General features: G+C 41.1%; 1 protein-coding gene across 6 annotated transcripts in view; it reads right to left on the bottom strand.

Moving 5' to 3' along the window:
• MECOM (MDS1 and EVI1 complex locus) overlaps positions 1 to 19,216 on the bottom strand; it is a 462,967-nt gene that overhangs the window by 427,505 nt on the left and 16,246 nt on the right. The window lies entirely within an intron of this gene.

A 19,216-nucleotide genomic window follows, 5' to 3' on the forward strand; every position in this document is an offset into this window, starting at 1 on the left:
GCACACCTATGGGCATCAAAGAAAGAGAGACATAAAAGAAAAATCAGCAGTAAAACTCTTGGGCTTTCCTTGGGACAAAATAGCTGGGCAAAATATGACATCAAAGATAGGTTGTTTACATATTAGATGACCTGTCCATTTGCCTCTTACCATTGATTTCTACGGTACAAAAATATTATTTCAGTGACAAGGATGTAAACCTTATTCAAAACAGGATTTAAACCATATCCTGCAAGCGAGGCATCTCTTCAGATAGCTTGCCTGCATTTACAGTATATTGAAGGCATGCTGATTTTCGTTTTCAGTGTTTGTTAAGAGGGTCACAATATCAGGAAGCAGGAGATGGCTCATCAAAGACTCGTTGCTTGCCTCCACCACTCATCAACTAGACAGTATCTTGTTTTAAAAATTGAGCGGAAATGCATCTCCACTGACCCATTGTTAGGAATTTCCTTTTGTCTTTAAGTTTGTTGGAAGGAGTATTGGGGCCCCTTTTAACTCTTTTCCAATAGGTAATTTCCCCTAATTAGGGCTCTCATTACAAGTGAGAATTTATCAGACGTGATTAAAGAAGAATCTTGTTTCCTATTGCCTCATTGGGGCATGTTCTTATCTCCCAACACGTATTGCAAACACCTCTCCCAGAGAAGCACATGGATCCCAGACAGAACTCTGCCTGAGAAACAGTTTGGATCAAAACATCCCCAGATTTCCAGGCTGTAGAAATCATCCCATCATTGGTGTAGGTGCAGCTCTTATAGAGGGGAAAGCCAATGGAACCTGCACACATGCAATCAACAGGCTAACTGAGCCCATGTGCTTCAGTTTGGGCTCATGTCCAGAGGAGAATGTTTTTCTCTTCAAGGCCTTGTGCCAAATTCAGTGAAGTCAATGGAGTTGCCTGGGGTGTAAGTCAGGATGGAATATGAACATGGCTCCTTGTTTTGACATGGACATGATTGATATCCTGTGCCTTTCAGTTTTTAATGGGGTTTTTCCTTCTGATTGCATCTGACACTGCAAGATACTGAGTGCCCTTACATTGGCTTCACCTTGCAGGAGGTGATCAGCACTTTGCAGGACCTGCCTTTAATGAATGTGTTGTCTTTGAAAAGAAGAGGAAGCTCATGACTCGTGAGTGCAAACAGGGCAGGACACAGATCTACTTAGCTGCCCAGGACCATCTCCTGACCTTGATCCATGTATGAAGTTCTGCATGCAGATCAAGGGTGGTATGTGGTCAGCATATGTTAACACTGCCATGTATGCTGCATGTGTGTGTTCAGAATAAAGTAGGAGGTACTTGCTCAGCTCCTCCTATATTCCTTTTAACTTCACTCCTTTTAATCACACCTTCCAGACACATTAGCCCTCAATATGAAAGTGCAGCTACTACCAATTTCAATGGGAGTTTTGTTCAAAGGTTCAGAATAGAATATGGCCCTTTGGGAGCACCCAGAAATCTGTTTTAACATGGGTCTTTTCTTATGGGAATAGGCTACACTGTTGTCAGTTTGAGAGACTTCTCTTGCCCAACTAACAACTTGGGTCAGATAAAGGATGTGATCTGCAGGTGTAGCCCTCTTTGCCCTCAATGTACTATACATTGGCATGGGTATACAGAAATATAGAAATTAGGGCTGGATTCTGATCTCACATCTGTTTTAACACGGATGTAACTTCAGTGACTTCACTGGAGTTGCTCCTGATTGATGCCAGAGAAAAATCAGGCACAAACATAAATAAATACTTTTACTTCCCCTGATCCATCTCTCTGCAGATTATTCCCTACAGTCCCTTTTCTACAATTTTGTCCAATCTAGTTCAAAACAAAACATTCCAAGCAATGAATCTTCCACCACTTTCCTGGGGAAAGTATCCCCCAACCCTGCCAGGAATTTTTTCCTTGCTATTCATGATCATTTTTCCTTCTCTTAATTTCATCCCCTTACTGCCATGCTGACTGCTTAGCATGCTTTGAACTCCATTGTGACTGGCCCCACTGCACTGAGACTTCAAGCTCAAGGGGAGCAAAAGGAAGAGAGAGCACAAGAGTCACATTAATGTAACTGAGCAGCACCGCAGGAAAGCAAAGAGATGAACTACATGAGACCGGGGGGGGGGGGGGGGGGGGAGGGAGAAGAGGTCAGTTAAGGGAGTTTTCTGACCCCCCTAGTCTTAGAGCTGAAAGGGCGTCCTCACAGATATAGCAGAGTCAACCCTGAATACTTCCACCAACTTCAGTGGAGTTGCTTTAGATTTACAGCTCTGTAACTGAGAACAGAATCTGAACGCCCATCTCCTCCCTATAAGAGTTCTCTGACTGGGGGAAAAAAAAGTAAAATCCTTCCAAACTTTTGTGCATATAAATCAAATGTTATCAGCTAAACGGTCGTATTAATTCATCCACCCTGACGTTTTCATCTTAACTGTGTTTCCTTTTAAAACTTCCTTGTTTTCTAATTCTTATAACAACATGCAATTGATTTTGATATCAGCATAAAGGGTGTTTTTGTGAACCACATCGCTCCAACAAAACTACGAAGCCCTGCAAGGGTGTCATATGCAGAACTCCCATTCAATGAACATTCCTAGCTCAGAGGGATGGAAGAATCAGGCCCAGGAAGAACAACTGAGCTATCTGAAAAGAGATGAAGCAACTGGGAAGAAATTATTTATAACAAAGATTTGTTTAATAATTATACAACAACAGGTCTAACTCTGCAAGTCTTCCACCTGCAAAACTCCCACAGAAGTCAACAAGAGCTCCAAATACTGAGTGGTTGCCAATTAAGATACAATATTTACATTTATTGTTAACAGTCACTAGTATTCCCTCATCCCTGGTATATTCTTGTCTTACATGTTTGACACCCTCTCTTTTAAGGTCTTATCCAGTTCACTTTGATGGCAATGAAAAGACTCCCATTGACCTCATACTTCTTATGTTAAAAAAAAAATATTTGTACCGTCAACAATTTTGTTTACCTTTAATAAACATTAGTAACTAAACTATGGATGTTTATAACTATGAACTAAGGACCTCCTTAACAGACATAAATAATCATTGTTTTTTACGGTGAACTAATCAGAAATGCCAAAAACATAACAGAAGTAAAACACATTCACACGAAAAACCAAAACCACCACCAAACATTTCCTCTCCCATCTGCATGTGATTACATATAAAGACAAATCTATGCACATGCTCATTAATTATCTGGTGTTTATTATAATCACACTGATCAGAGAGTAACTATTTAATCTAATAATCATAATGATGTTACTAGGACTTTTCCAAACATTAAACACAGTTCTAAATCTCTGAATCTTCTTAAAATCTGAACCTAATCATAAATATTTAGCTCTGTATATGTCATTGGTTAACATTTGTCCTTTTTCCCCCTTCCCATGTACAAACATTCCATTTTAGGACAGATACAATCAAACTTCAATTTTATTTTTCTCACATAATGTTAATCAAGAGCTAAAAAGATAATTTCCTTCTACCACAAAGCAATTCCACTGTGGTGGAACAAACTGTTATCTTAAGTTTCACAGAGCAATTGTTCAATAATTCCTGTTTGTGGCTCTTTTCCAAATCCTTGAGAATAGCTCAGACTGCCAACCCTTCAGAAAAAAAATACACACACAACAGAAGCCGAAAAGCGTTTGCTGTCACTCAGTAGTTCAGCTGTGGCACACTCGACCATTTCTCTCAGAACAAACTCCAACTTTGTGACTCTGACATGAAGAAATGCACTGTCTGTTTGAAGACAATTGTCTGGAAAGATATAAGCCACAAGACTGTAAATATGTCACAGCACAGTCCTTTTGAGATGGTGTTATCTTGGAGAAGCTTATTAAATGAATTGGAAGTTCAGAAGGAAAAAGAAGTAGAATGCTTGGTGTTTCTGCACCCGAAGTGCTGTACAAACCTTAACTAAGTAATGTTTCATGAGGAGGAATGGAAGGTCCTTTTGTTGTGTGAAAAGGAACTGATAACATGGATTCCTCCAATTATGCTAATAAAATGTTCTGTTCCTCTGAAAAAACTACAGTATTAATGAATAATAACCACTCTTACTTATGCATGTGAAAATCAGTGTTCATTTTATGCTGCAAGCTCATTAAGGCAGAGACTGTTATTTTGTTTAGGTTTGCGCAATGCCTAGCACAATGGTGTCCCAACTTGGTTGGCCTGTAGGAGCAATCACAATACAAATAGTAAATAACAATAAATAGTAATCACAAAACCCCTGGGAGCCAAGGCAGTGTTATTACACTCATAGTACAGAAAGGGAAAGGGAAGCACAGAGGGGCCATTTCATCCCTGAGCCTGAGCTGAGCTTGGCACAGGGACCAAGGGGAAGCATAAAGGTGGGTTTACATCTCCCTTGGGCTGGGACTGCCCAGTGCAGCTTTGATCTGAGGGGTTGGTCTAACTTGTGTCCCAGCTCCAAGGATCCCTATGGGTTGTTCCAGTAGCCAAAATACACAGGCCATTGAAGCCCAAGCCACATCCCCTGGGATACCCTGACATGCCCCTAAACTGAGGGTGCCTGCAGGGGATGGCACACAACACCTACACCAATTCTGTGCCTGCTGAGGACTCCCCGGCATGGGGGAAGTCCCTGAGAGGGGGGCACATTTTGGCAGGGTCTTGGCCACACACTGACAGAGCTGGTGTGAAATATCCACAGAACAATGCTAAATTCAGCCCACAGAAGGCAACGTGACTTTCGCAAGGTGAAATAGTGAGTTAGTGACAGAGCCAGAAACAGAATCCAAGAATCCACTCTCCGGTGCCATGCTCTGCCTATTAGGAAATACTGCCTCCCTAGGTGAAAGAAGTCCTGTTCATTGCAGAGGTATCCAGTAAAATGCCCATAATATCCTAGCCAACTAATGAAAGCAACTCCCATAGTATCATCCAATACTGATTTGTATTGGCCCGCTAAAAATGTATGCTTGATGTGGCCCGAAAGCATGCCAGAGGAGCTGGGCTGGCTAAACAACATTCTATATCCCTACCCCAGAGCCACCAGCAGTTCCTCAATGCAATCGAAAGTAAGTGTATTTGATGGGAAAGGATGTACAGAGCTGGGGTGAGGCTAGAAAATATCCACACTCCACGCCGCCCTCCCATAGCACTGGCCCATCATCTAGGCAACAAACTGCTGCAGAATTAATTGCCACTCCACAAGCTTCTGCCATCGTCAGGCTGGGTGAGAGAGGAGCAGAGCAGCAGGCAGGGAACCAAGGGAGAAGTTCACTTCTAATTTTAAATGTGCCCACATCAAAAAGCCACCACCCAGTTCACGGTGTTTGATAGTCTCTGGCCAGGAAAGAAATTGCAGCTGGTCAAGACTGAAGTATACTGAATCCTATTGATATGGTGCTGAGTGGGGGCGGTTTGTACAGAAGTAAGCCAATGCTATGGACCTGATTCTTCCATCAGATGCATGGGCATGACTGCCATTGATTTCAAATTGCGATGCCCCTGTGTATCTTAGGGCGCAATCCCATGTTGAATAAAGATGGTGCTACTACTATCTCACTTTTATCAAATTCAACCCCAAAAGTAGAAAAAAAGAGATAGTCACGATACAGCAACATAAGAATCTATAACTCTCAATTAAAGATAATCCTGGGGAGGAAATTAATCATAAACCTGGGCCTGATTCACATCTTTTTTAAACCAGATTCATAGCAGTGTAACTTCACTGACTTCAATGGAGTTACTCCCGATTTACTGTAGAAAGCGTAAGAAATTAATCGAGTCATTTCTCTCTTTTTTTAGGGCTAGAAGTCACCACCCTTTGGTTAGAATAAGACTGCAGGCTGTCAGGGCTAGAATGTACTATTTTACCTACTGTACAAAACCTTTCTACTCAGTCACACCATAATTAAGGTCAATTTGTCAATTCTAGAACGCTGTTATCCAGACAGTTGAAAGAAAATAATGGAATTTATCAGCTGTGTACCTGGACTATCTGTTTTATCTGTGGCCTGCACCGCACACAAACACAATGAGAATTAGAAAAAGAATAGGTACAACTAAGATGAGAAAAACAAAATGAAACTGAACAGGACAAGACAGTTTCCAGCATTAAATTTGCCATCACTTATTTTAGAATGGGTTGCTATTTCTAAAAAGCAAGTTGTTATACAAATATAGATCTCACTTTAGAGTTCAGGCCTACTTGAGACCACCACTTGTCAGACAGAACATACTGGAACAGAGCCTCATCTGGCATAAATCAGCATAGCTCCATTGACTTATGGGCCAAGCCCAGGCCAGCGTAAACTGGCTTAGCTGTATTGATTTGTAGGACGTATCCCCAGCATAGCTCTATTGAAGTGAATGCAGCCAATTCATACCAGCTCTGGAACTGACCCACAAGTGCCGATTATCAGTGAAAAGCTAGAATTTGGGGGAGGAGGAGGACAGAGGGGAAGGATAATATTAGTTTTGTTGATAGATGAATCAAATATTACACTTCAGACAGTTCTGTACTCAGCAAATTAGATGCTGTGTTGAAATAACAGATTTTGATCAGCATCATGAATCAAGATACTTCATAATTCTTGTTCTTTACCTACAAATGGGCTGACATGCCAAGCAAACATTACTCGTAGGGCCAAATTCTACCCTCAGATAATCATGAATAAATCCCACCAAAATCAACTGGAGTCACATGTGAGGCCAGAATTTGGCCCAAAGAACACCACTGCATTTCATTTCAAAATCTACTTCCCCACCTTCAATCATTTATAAGCAGTATTTCATGCCCTGTGAGCATTTGAGTATCATTGAGTGAATCTCCCTGAATTGATTTGGTGAGTTGAGGCTTACAGGGACCTTTCTTTTATGTGATGGCCTGCAGGACATGTTTTTCAGACAGACAGGAGAGCTGCTATCCTGACAGGGTTAAAAAAAACAACAAAAAAGCTCTGACACTTATCCTGCTGCTGCTCAGGGCTTCATGCTGTAAGACAGTAAATCACCACACTTCCAGAAAACAATAGCTGCCTCTTGTTTAAAACTGCACCTGTTAAATTAACATAACACCAACTTTTGTTTTTGCTAGGCATCCAGGCTGAGACAACGCAGCTTCCTGACCCATATACTGGAAGACTTATTCTTAGAAGGGTTTAGAATTTTCACATAGCACAGTGATGCACAGTGATTGTGATCTTCCTTCCTTCTTTTGTACTTCTTCAGACTGCATCTTTCTTAGCTTTCAACAGGTTTATTTCCATTGTAATTTGCCAGCTTCCAAAACCTGTCGTAACCCTTATTTGGCAAAGGTTCCCTCTTTCTGTTTTCTATCTTTGAACATCGCAAGCTCTTAACTGTAATTTGGGTCATTTCAATTGGCTTTTCAAAAGATTCCTCTTTCATTGAAATAGTTTGTGCAAAGCCGTAGCCAGCTGAAAATTTCTTTGCCAAACATTCAATCTTCACTAAATCATTTGGTTCTTACTGGAATAGGTTAATTATGATGTCTGTTTCAAGTTTATTTATCTCGGATTGAGCTGGGACCCTTCTAAAGAAATTATTTTGCTCAACTAAGGTGCTTGCTAGCGATTGAAAAACTGAGCATGTTAAGAGTTGGGTCATAGGGATAAGAAGCAATAAATGTTTAGTAGGACCAGTGTGTAGGCAATACTGATGATATAACTTTTCTCGGTTTATGTGAGAAGTATGCTCACAGATATTATGGAGCTATGACCCTACTAAGCCAACAGTTTCTTTTCACTCTGGGGCCTGGTCTAAGGTCCTAAATATAATATGAACCAAACCTAATACCAATCAACACACATTCTCTTCTAGCTGTGATTATCTATCATGCTCTCTCCTATGCTTGCAACAATATCACACTTCTTGTATAAGTCTCTTCTCTCTGCTACTTCAAACATCTCCTTAAAGCCAACTTTCCATGAATCCATTCTACTGATACTTCTTCTCCTCACGTTCCCGTCCTTGAAATGTTATCCAATGTCATGTCTTCTGCTCGTCTTATCAGTCTTAGGGCCATTTCCTGACTCAAAGTGGTAGCCTACTGGATACTAGCTGAAGTCAATAGAACAACTCACATGAGTAAGGACTGCAGGAGAAAAGGCCCTCTACTATCCAAATTCAGTTCTGTTGTACTCAGCTATAATGCCAGTGAAGCTGCATCCATTTACACCAGGTCTGAACTTGTAAACACCGAGTGAATGTAGGTTATTCTACACAATTATTTTAATAAATAAGAATAATAAGAATAATCCTTGCTATTAGTGCCTGTAGCAATATGCACTGTAATGCAAGGAGACTGCTGCCTCAACAATTGGTTTTAATGCAGCAGTTATACAAATGTCAATAGCTTCAGAATTAAAGGAAACCTTAGATTTGAAAATATCATCAAGAGTTCTTCAGTGAATCTTCATGTCCCACCTACCCATCTTAAAGGGACCCACCACAGAGATTAATCAATTGATAAAGATTATTAGGTATAGTGATGCTCTCATGAGCATCAACAGGCAAATACTCATATACCAGCTCCATACAGCGTGGCTCTTTCACAGGGGTAAGGAATTGTTTGCCCCTTATCTGCAAAGTGTATGTGCAGTTCATTCAAGCTATTGCTCCCTTCTAATCAATATAGCAAATTATTTTAGAAAGCTTTAGTGATCAGGACTTTACAGACGCAGGAGCTCCCATTTCTAAATCTCCATGGTAGAGGAATAAAAATGAGAACCACTCAAAGCACGTGAAGGCCAGTGTAACCTTTTCGCTACTGCAAACATGTGTGCGATGGCAAGTAGCAGTGAGGTCTCTAGCCATAAAGCAGGAAAAAGCACACCGCTTTTTTGCAGTCATTAGCTCAGCAACTGTATCTCTGCACTTTCTTGCCCCTCTGCACTCTAAATGCCTGGACTCAGTTGTTAAGCACATTGGGGTAGAGACTGCATCTTTTTGTGCATGTTTTGAAAAATGTCTTTAGCTAAAATCTTCAGAAGTGGATGCTGATTTTGGGTGCCTCCGTGTTGGGGGGCCCCATCTAGAAAGCTTTGCACTGGTGCTGAGTACCCGTAAATCCATGAGTAATCAATGGGAGCAGTAAGGGCTCAGCAACTTTGAAAATCACATCTTAAGTTTCTGAGTGTGGGGACCCAAAATACTGGGGCACCCAAAGTTAGAAACCAGTTTTGGAAATGCAGCTGTGATTATGCTATAATTTTTAGAGGTGGGCCCAAACCAAAAATCTGGACTCGAACAACCTTCAACTTTGGGGTATTTGAAATACAAGCTTGGATCTGGATTCAAGGTTTGCAAATGGACCATCTCAGCGTAATAAGCTGAATCAAAACTCATGATCCAATCACCCCAAAACATTGGGCCATTTCAAATCTGGATCCAGATGCAAGCTTTGCACCTTACATCCATTTCTGATAATAATGAGTTCCTTGCATTCAAATGTACAAAAACAAAATCATGAGCTGAATTCTCAAGCACTGAATTCAGGTTAACATTCCATGGTGAACTATTTTTCAGGTTGGCATGCATCAGTCCAAATTCACAAATGGTTTGCAAATCTGGGCAGATGTTAATTTCTCAAGCAACTTCCCCTGCCTGGCCGCTTACATGCTGGAACTCCCCTTAACTTGGCTGTTTTCAAGGGGTTTCTCTCCCGTTCCCACTCCATCCTAAGGCTAGATAGCCCCCTCAGCTACTCCCCCAAATATGGTGGCTGCATGTTCTGTGGGGGAGGGGTTGTTACCTGATATATCTGCTGCTTCTTCCAATCCTTACAAGGTCTTTAGAGCATAAATGAAGGGTGTGCCACTCTCATAGGACTCAAGGGGCAGGGAAAATACTTCCATATTCACTTCCAGAATGCTCGCTATTGAGCACAGGTGGAGAGCTGCCCCCAAACAGGTGGCTACAGGAATGCTTCTTTGCTCCTGCTGCTCAATGCATAGGGAAGGGGGCGGCAAATACACCCCACGTATTGCCTTCCAGAAGGACCAGGGAACTGCCACATCAGGCAGCCCCATGACACATCTAGAATGAAGTGACCACCGAGTGCCCCTGAAGGACAAAGAGAACCTGACCCGCGAATGGAGATGGAGTGAATAGCCACAGCCCCCCCTGAAGTCAGAGAAAGTAAGGGGGAGGACCTGGGACACCATTGCTACAGCACTAGCCCTCACTCCCATCTCCTGTTCTAACCACTAGAGAGCACTCCCTCTCTCCCTTTTATCAGTCAGGCTCACAGATTGAATGTTATCAATTGACAGCTTTAAAGCTAAGGAATTGTATAAATTAAATGCAGTCTGCAGTGAATATACTGAGAAGCTGGAATTTATATACATCCTAGATATGGGAGCCCTTAGTTATTACCCACTTAAGGCTATGGCACTGATGAATGATAAGGCCACCCTATCCCTGAAGGCACTTTTCATTATCCCCAGTATACGAATATTGAGAGAGTGTGTGTATGTATCGAGCATGACTGCTCATTTCCATAGTTCTCCATCAGGTTTGCATTCAGTTTATAAAATAAAAAATTACTCCAGGGACATATTTCACTCATTCCAGAACCCTTTCTCTCTCCCTCTGTATTTTTATTAGAGAGAGAGAGAGAGAGAGAGAGAGAGAGAGAGAGAGACCTAAATCCAGACACTCCCATTGCTCTTACAAGCCCTGATACTCTAACAATGCCTTTAAATCTGATTACTCTTATTAAATGAGACTGTTTAATTACTGTCAATATATAATGTTGTGCACTTCAACCTCAGCTGAGACTTCTGATCCCATTCTGCCCATGACCCTTAATGGCCATCAAATCAAAGTAATTTTGGTCAGCTCAGTATGGATCTGACATATGCCCAGGTCATGAAGATAAAGGGCCAAGACACTAATCTACCATGTTACCCTGCCCATTGTTTAATACCTTTTTCAATAGCATCTAATAACTGGAAAAATGCCAGTTTTCTGTCTAGTTTGGGTTAAAACCTCTTTCCTTGGAAATAAATAATTATAGAACATTCTGAATAGCCTAGGGTTTACATAATTGGTGCCTCTTAGACAGCGCAATATACTTCCCTTTGATGTTTAGAAGGAGAGGAATTTAGGAATTCAAATCAGTGGCAACGCTCCTGAGTATGCTCTGCTCTCCACCTTTGGAGGGGCAGTCTCCAAAGGAGGCTTAATTAAGGAAAGTGAAAAACAACTTTAGATTCACCAAGGTAACACAACAACAAGTGCATTGCTTCCTCTGAATGGAAGGAAAATCGCAGGAATGCTCTGACTATATGGCAGCTATTTTGCAGCCTGGAGCTCAAGTTCTTTAGAAGAAATATAAATGTCGCTGCATAATGAAATGACCATTAGAGGATGGCCCAATGCATAAAGACAACTAGAGTGTTTAGGCCTGGTCATTGTGATTTATACATATCACTTCCCTAATGGTAAACAAAACAATTTTTCCCATGCCAAAGCCAGAGACACTCCCAATTAGCTAGACTCTGTCTGGATTGGACAAACGTTTTGACCTATTAACTGGGCAGCTGAACTTGGCTATATTTTATATCTGCATTACTTTGCTAATGCTCCTGTATTTGTATTAGGCCTCTTATGAAGTGGCTCGACAATCCAGAAAACTGTCCCGAAAACTCCCTACTGCCTTCAATATAAAGGCAGGAGACTGGAAATGTTAAAGGTACACTTGGCTTTGGATCAGAGTTCCTTTTTCATTTGTAATAAAGGAAGGCAACAAATGGTATTTGCCTGACTTTTAAAAATGCCAGAAAATCAGCAGAAAACATAGTAGGGTATTTCTGTTAAATACTTGTTTCTCTAACCATTTTTGCTTTATCTTGATACATTAGCGATAACACACAACAGGTATCTCATGTAAGAAATAATATTCTCAATGTATCTAGCTTCTTTCATGCTGAAGGATCCCAAAGCATTTTATAAACTAGGGGCTATATCGTGTCATTGATTTTTAAGCTGTGCTCCCCATTGGTTTCAGTGGGCCAAAGCCTGAAGAGACAGATCCAGCATATGCTTACTACCGTACATAGCACTTACCACAATGAGTATTCTCATTAATTTCAGCAACGTTATTCAGGGTTGTAAGCACTGTGCCTGCTGTACTGAGCACTGAGCATTCTCAGCTCCCATTGAAGTTAACAGGAACTGAGAGTGCTCAGCACCTTCCAGGATCCAACCTTACGCAGAGTCAGAAGGATCTAACCAGGGCCGGCTCTAGGATTTTTGCCGCCCCAAGCAAAATAAATTTTGGCCATCCTCCCCCTCCCCCCCTTTTTTTCTTACCCCACCCCCCCGCCCCGCCCCAACTCCCGAATCAGCCCCTTCGTGCGCCGCGGCCGCTCGGGATCTCCCCCTCCCTCCCAGGTTTGAGAGCCTGGGAGGGAGAGGGAGCAGCGGCACGTGAATCAGCTGTTTCGCGCACCATGGTGCGTAAGCGGCGGCAGCAGCAGAGGTGAGCTAGGGCAGCCGGGGCACATTTTTAGGGGCGGCATTCTGGCACCGGCCATGCCGCCCCTAAAAACGTGCCGCCCCAAGCACCAGCTTGTTTTGCCGGTGCCTAGAGCCGGCCCTGGATCTAACCTATTTATTCTTCTGTGGAGTTACTCTACTGTACCTTAGATCAGAAAATTTAGCCCTTAATTTTTACATAGTCCTGATTCAGTCACTTACTTGAATAAGGAATTCAGGGTTTGGCTCTATATACACAAGAATCACTTCATAAATATGGAATAGATTTACTGATTTACTGAATAGTTTTGCCACTGACTTCAATGAGAGCAGAATCGAGACCATAGAGTACGGCAGAGTACAGAATGTAATACATGGACAATGCCTTTGAGTAACAACGTATATATGAGTCAGACTCATATTTCTTTTATGTAGGGGGAACTTTTACCATTTGCTTCCATAGAAGCAGGATTGGGCCTTGTTGTTTGAGGTTCAGAACCAAATTCTGCTCTCATTTATGCCAATTTAAATCTACACTATGTACACTGAAATCAACTGCAAGCTAAACTCAGCCTTTAGAATGATCAGCACTGAAAGCTGATGCTCTTATTAAGTATTCATAAGCCAGCTTTATTGAAGAGTTTGCCATTGCTACTGTACTTCCATACCACCAGTTTACAACTGAGCTGAAATTTGGTCTGCAGACAGAGACAGACAGGCACATAGAGTTAACATGGAAAGTCTCCATTAGAGCTGTTTAAAATTGTCTGAATTTCAACCATAAAAAGTTGAAATTTCAACACCAAAAAAAAAGGATGATTATTTTGTAACATTTTTCATGAGAAAATGTTCCCATTTTTCTATCAGCCCTAGTCTCTGTCTAGTCTCATACCTGGTTACCCCAAGCAGAAAAAATTAGTGATGCTAAATGCATGAGTTGATTTCCATAACTAAAAAGGATTTAACCTAGACCACCAAATCACTATTTAGTAAGACTCCTGTATAAGGTTCTACAAATAGAACACCACTGTTTTAATCACCTATGGCCCAAACCTGCAGAAACTTACTTCTGAGTGGATAATTTATTACTATAAATACCCCACTAGTTCAAAGAACCTACTCACAGAGGTAAAAGTTTGCAAGATCAAGTTCAGATTTTTATTCGTATTGTATTATTAGTTCCTTGACTATTATTGGTCCACACAGAAAAAAAATACTATTATCTTGATGTAGTATTTGTTTGTGTTAAATGTATTTTTAAAATTGCTGATGCTAGTCTGCACCCATATCACCTTTTAAAGGGTCCAATCAATTAACCCTTTTACATTCTCCTTGTAATGAGTTGCAACAGTCAAAAAAGTGATACATAGCCTTTTAAACTATGCTAATGTATTCTCATGAAATGATTCACTGACAGCTTTATGCAGCTGCAGATTCCACTGAAAGTAGGTTTAAAACACAAAACAAAAATGACGTGTAGTGGGTGAGTCAAAAGCCATTTATCTGTTTTGTATTTTTGAAAGTGCATGTAACTATAGTCAAAATTACAGCTACATAAAAATTATTATGTTTTCTAACTGGTAATATTGGTAGGTGCAAAACTGAAAATCAGTTAAAGTAATGTGGCCAAGTCAGGTAAACTCTTTTGAAATGCTTTAAAAGAGGGATAAAACAAGCTTTTAACTGTATCATAATTCTTCTTGTTTCTTGCCAGTAACAATAAAGAAACAAGGTTTATAAATATATATATATATATATATATATATATATATAAACAGACACTTGGCATAAAAAACATTTTGTGAAATACGAGTAATACAGCAGGAAAGTCAAAGGATATTTATTTTTACTGTATTTAACAGACAGATTACCATAAAGAATGCGTTAAATGTAAAGGAATAACAACACAAAGTGCATTATACTTTACAAAATCCCACTCTTAAGGAATTTGTTATGCTATATTATATGCAGTTCGGAAAGCACTAAGTACAAGGTGTGCATTGCGGTTTTCCAGGTAAAAACAAACATTTTGGGTCACCTTCGGATCTGATTTACACCTGTATTATACTGTTCTAACTCTATTGACTTCAGTGGATTTAGATTTCAGTCCAGCAAAGCCCTTAAGCACACACTTAACTATAAACAGGCAAGTAGTACCATTAAAGTCAAGTTAAGAGCACGCTTACGGGCTTTGCTAGATTGCAGCCATTCTACTGATTTACGACAATGTAGTGAGATCAGAACCAGGCCCTACATTTTCAGTAGAGATGGGCTCAAATGACAACATATGCATCCAGATCAAAATCCAGCTGTCAAACACTTCTAAGTTCTAGAGTCCAGGTCGATCTGCAATTTTAACACCAAAACCCACATTCTATTATACCCCAAACTGCCACTGGCTTTTAAGAGATTTGGATATGCATCAGTGCAACATCAAGACATTAGAGACCAATGTCCCAATTTATATAAAACTGAAAGATAATATTTTTAAACCTTTTGATTAAATTGAGCTCCCAGCACAACTACACTACAGCTCCACAACATTTCTTTCCCAGAATTAGGATTTCTTTTTAAAATCACTTCACTATTGCTTTTGGCTAGCGTTCACCTTATGTAATATTAACCTAGAGAAAAATAATAGGTGCCTTCTAATAACTGTTAACTTAAAGCACTTACAAACAAGCGTCATTTGTGAACCAGTAGAGAGTGCAGGAATTAATTTACGTTACAAGAGTATTAGATAAACGCATAATTTACCATTTAAATTTCAAATGACAACACAGAGGTTAAGGAGCATGTTTTAACATATTTTGCATATAAAGCAACTGGACATCTGGCTCAATCCATAGCTGCAGGTAAACTGTGCTCAGCAGCAACTAAACAGAGCATAATGCAAATAGCATTTGATGTCACCTTTGTACACTTATACGTAAACCCACACCCTAATCCTGCAACTAGCCTGGGGACATTTTAGCCACTGGTGCAGTTTAGAGCAGCCACAAGGCTGCTGTAAATTCTACTACCTGGCAATTGACCCTCTATTCAGGATTACCAAAGCACAGCAGCTTTCCAAACAGGCCCCCTTTTCTCAGATACACATTCTACATCAAGGCCCTCCGCAGACTGATGTATTTCACCCAAAAGAAACTTATCTGGAAATTGTTTTATCTAAACTCGTTATCCAAAATTGGGTTATGTCCCCTGATGAGTATCATTTACATTGAAAAGGCCCCAATGTATCCTTAACACCATTTAGTATATAAATTCCATATCCCTGCTCTATAGGATAAATGAAATTCTACTGTTAATGTCGTTATTAATTATATAGTATCACGGCTAACCAGAGGCCTGTGGCTGCTGCCTCCCCTTAAACTGGGAGAAACTAGAAGGGTAAAGGAAAATCTCCTTCAACAAAGATCCTGCAGCTAGCACAGTAAGAAGTTGCAAAGCCATTTCATTTTAGTGCAGATTTATTCCTGGCATGTGTCCTCCACCTCAGTGAAATCTTTTACCTCCCTACAAAGTCCCTTTCATTAGCCACTGGTCTCTGGTGCTCTCATTGACCACTAGGCTGTGACAAAGTTCAAGACTCAAAGTTAATCCATATAATTTAGATGGTTTTATCAGAAAGAAGCTGCCCGCTACTATTCTTACAAGCCCCACTCTAACAGGTTTTGCACATTTTTCTGGTTCATTAACCAAAGCAGAGTTAGAAGGTCATACTCCATCAATGCTGCTGCTAGTGGTGGTCTGTCCACCAGCAATGGAAAACCATCCATCAAAACAACATGTCCCAAAGCACAGCATAATGCCAGCCCTGGCTGCTAGCGTCAGACAGACAGCCACGCTATTGAACATCACCCAGGGTCTAGTCTCCTTCCTTTTCCATTACTAGTCAAACTGGGGAAGCACCAAAATTAAGAACTAAGTGACCTGCTGATGTTCTAGGAGAGTGCTTTGGCCCTTGCCGTTGTCCTGTATCAGTCTAAATGACAGCCAAATTTAAATCAATACATCTATTGTCCATTTGCAGTGAGGTGTAGAGAATCTGACAGAATCAAAAGGTCAGGAAAAGAAAATGAGGGTAAGAGCTCTGTCAATCAGTCCTGCCGCAGAAAAGTGAAGGGAGATGGGGCAAGTGATAGGTCTGCTTCTTGAAGTGTGTTTGCTGCAGGTGTGAGATTTTGTGGCAGGCAGCAAGACACCAAGAAACAGTAATTCAAGGGGTGAACAATATCACCTCAGAAGTATGTAGAAAAAGTCCTGCTTCTATTATTTTCAGACATTGTTACTCTCCCTAAACAGCCACTGGCACCACCAGACCAAAAGAGTCAAAACTCTGATATGTTTAAAAAAAAAAAATCTTTCTCCACAAAAGATCAAAGCATTTGCCTCATCTGCGATACAAGCCCCAGTGAAAGGAATATTTGTTAGATATTGGTGCTTAGATACCCTGGTGAAATGGATGGATTAGATGTCCAGCCACTTCAACACTAAAATAACAGGCTCCTTCTGTTGACCTGCCCTGTTAGTAGGTGCTAGAGCCCTGCAGGGAGCTGGTGACAGATTGTGGCAGGTGTGACTCTGGAATACAAAGGGAAGTAAGGGTGCTTGTTTGGGCAGAAGGATCTCTGAGACAGAGAACTCTCCGCAGGAAAAACCAAGAGTAGTGAGAAAGCTTCGGCTATGTTAATTTTTTGTTTGTTTCTTATTTTAATTACCAATAAACCCAAACTCCAGGAAGGGGTTAAATTTGGACTAAATGTACTGGGCCAGGTTCTCAGCAGGTGTAAACAGGCATAGTTCCTTGACTTCAATGTAGCTACCTTGATTTACACTAGCTGAGGATCTGGCCCAGCATGTGTAGATTCTGTTCAGAGTAGATGGAGGAACACCACTGCAATCTCTTTTTTGTTCCCGTTTCCTCTGTTCCATACTTAGGAATCCTCATTTTTTATGTCTTGTCATAAAGCAACCCCTACCATACCTCTGACCATCTGCTGTATAAGGTATGTGAACACACCGACCATTCTCTGAAAACCAGAAAAAATCCAGATCCAACTGCAGGAAGAAATCAGCTGAAACAGGATGCTCCAAGTCATTGGCACTCTGTATTCTGTATGCTTGAAAGGTTTCTGGGACAACACAAAGACTACACAATCCTGGTTAGCCAACATACGATGGTAAAAGCAGACGTGGTGCTCTCTTTCACACACTAGAATCTTGTTGCTAACTTAGTTCAACATCTTTTCCTCCTTTGAACAAGCCACTCAGGAATTAAGCAATGATACAGCACCAGAATGAACCTTCTGCTTCACCATACCTGCCCATCTTGGTGAACAAATTTTTAAAAGAAGATTTTTGAAAGTAAAAGCAAGACTATTGCAGTTGTATTGGTAGGAAACCTATCTTAAAAGCTGTCCTCGGATTTTACAGATGATTAGAGAAGGAAGAATGTCAGGTAGGAACTTTCATTGTTGCTCACATCATGATCAGAATAGATATAATATACATATATCTGTACAGTTCCATGGAAAGATGTTCTTATAAGTAAAGTATTACGGGTTATTTCATCTTTCTCCCAAGCTTTAAAGTCCAGTACATCTCATGAAATACGATGCCCTCTGAGAACACCCCAAAGGGAGATAAAACATCATGTTTCAAGGATTAAGCCAGTCTCTAACTATTATGGATGAGGATGAGCCTTCACTAGAGTCAAATTATCGTACATCTATGAACTGTGGAGTTTCTTGCATCTGCCTTGGAAACATCTGAGGCTAAACAATGTCAGAGACAGCATACTGGAGCAGCTGGACCATGGCTCATTGATTCATGGATTCCAAGGCTAGTAGGGACCATTGTGATCATCTAGTCCAGGGTTTCTCAAACAGGGGTCGCCACTTGCGTAGGGAAAGCCCCTGGTGGGCCGGGCTGATTTGTTTACCTGCTCCGTCCGCAGGTCCGGCCGATCGCGGCTCCGACTGGCTGCGGATCGCTGCTCCAGGCCAATGGGAGATGCTGGAAGCGGCGCGGGCCGAGGGACTTACTGGCCGCCGCTTCCAGCATCTCCCATTGGCCTGGAGCAGCAATCCTCAGCCAGTGGGAGCCGCTTTCGGCCGGACCTGCGGACAGGGCAGGTAAACAAACCGGCCTGGCCCGCCAGGGGCTTTCCCTACACAAGCGGCGACTCCTGTTTGAGAAACCCTGATCTAGTCTGACCTCTTGTCTAACACAGGCAATGGAACTTCCCCAAAATAATTAGTAGAGCACACCCTTTAGAAAAACATCCAAACTTGATTTTAAAATGATCAGTGATGGAGAATTCACCACAACCCTTCATACGTGGTTCGAGTGGTTAATTACTCGCAGTTTAAAATGTATGCCTTATTTCCCATTTAAATTTGCCTAGCTTCAACTTCCAATCAATGGATACCTAGACTGAAGAGCCCATTATTAAATATTTGTTCCCCATGTAGATACTCATAGACTGTAATCAAATCACCCCTTAATCTTCTCTTTGTTACATTAAATAGATTGAGCTCATTGACTCTGAGTCAATCTAGCACTTTCGATGTTTCTAGGTTCCTAAAAGAAAGCAACACCTTGGTTATTCCAAGACTAGAATCAGCAATGAAAACAGCTGCCAGGCCAGTTCCATTGACTTCAGTGCACTTACTCCTGATTCAGAGTACTGTGAGCAAAGAATCAGGTGTA

Source organism: Trachemys scripta, chromosome 9 (assembly GCF_013100865.1).
Source record: "Trachemys scripta elegans isolate TJP31775 chromosome 9, CAS_Tse_1.0, whole genome shotgun sequence".
NCBI lineage: Eukaryota > Metazoa > Chordata > Testudines > Emydidae > Trachemys > Trachemys scripta.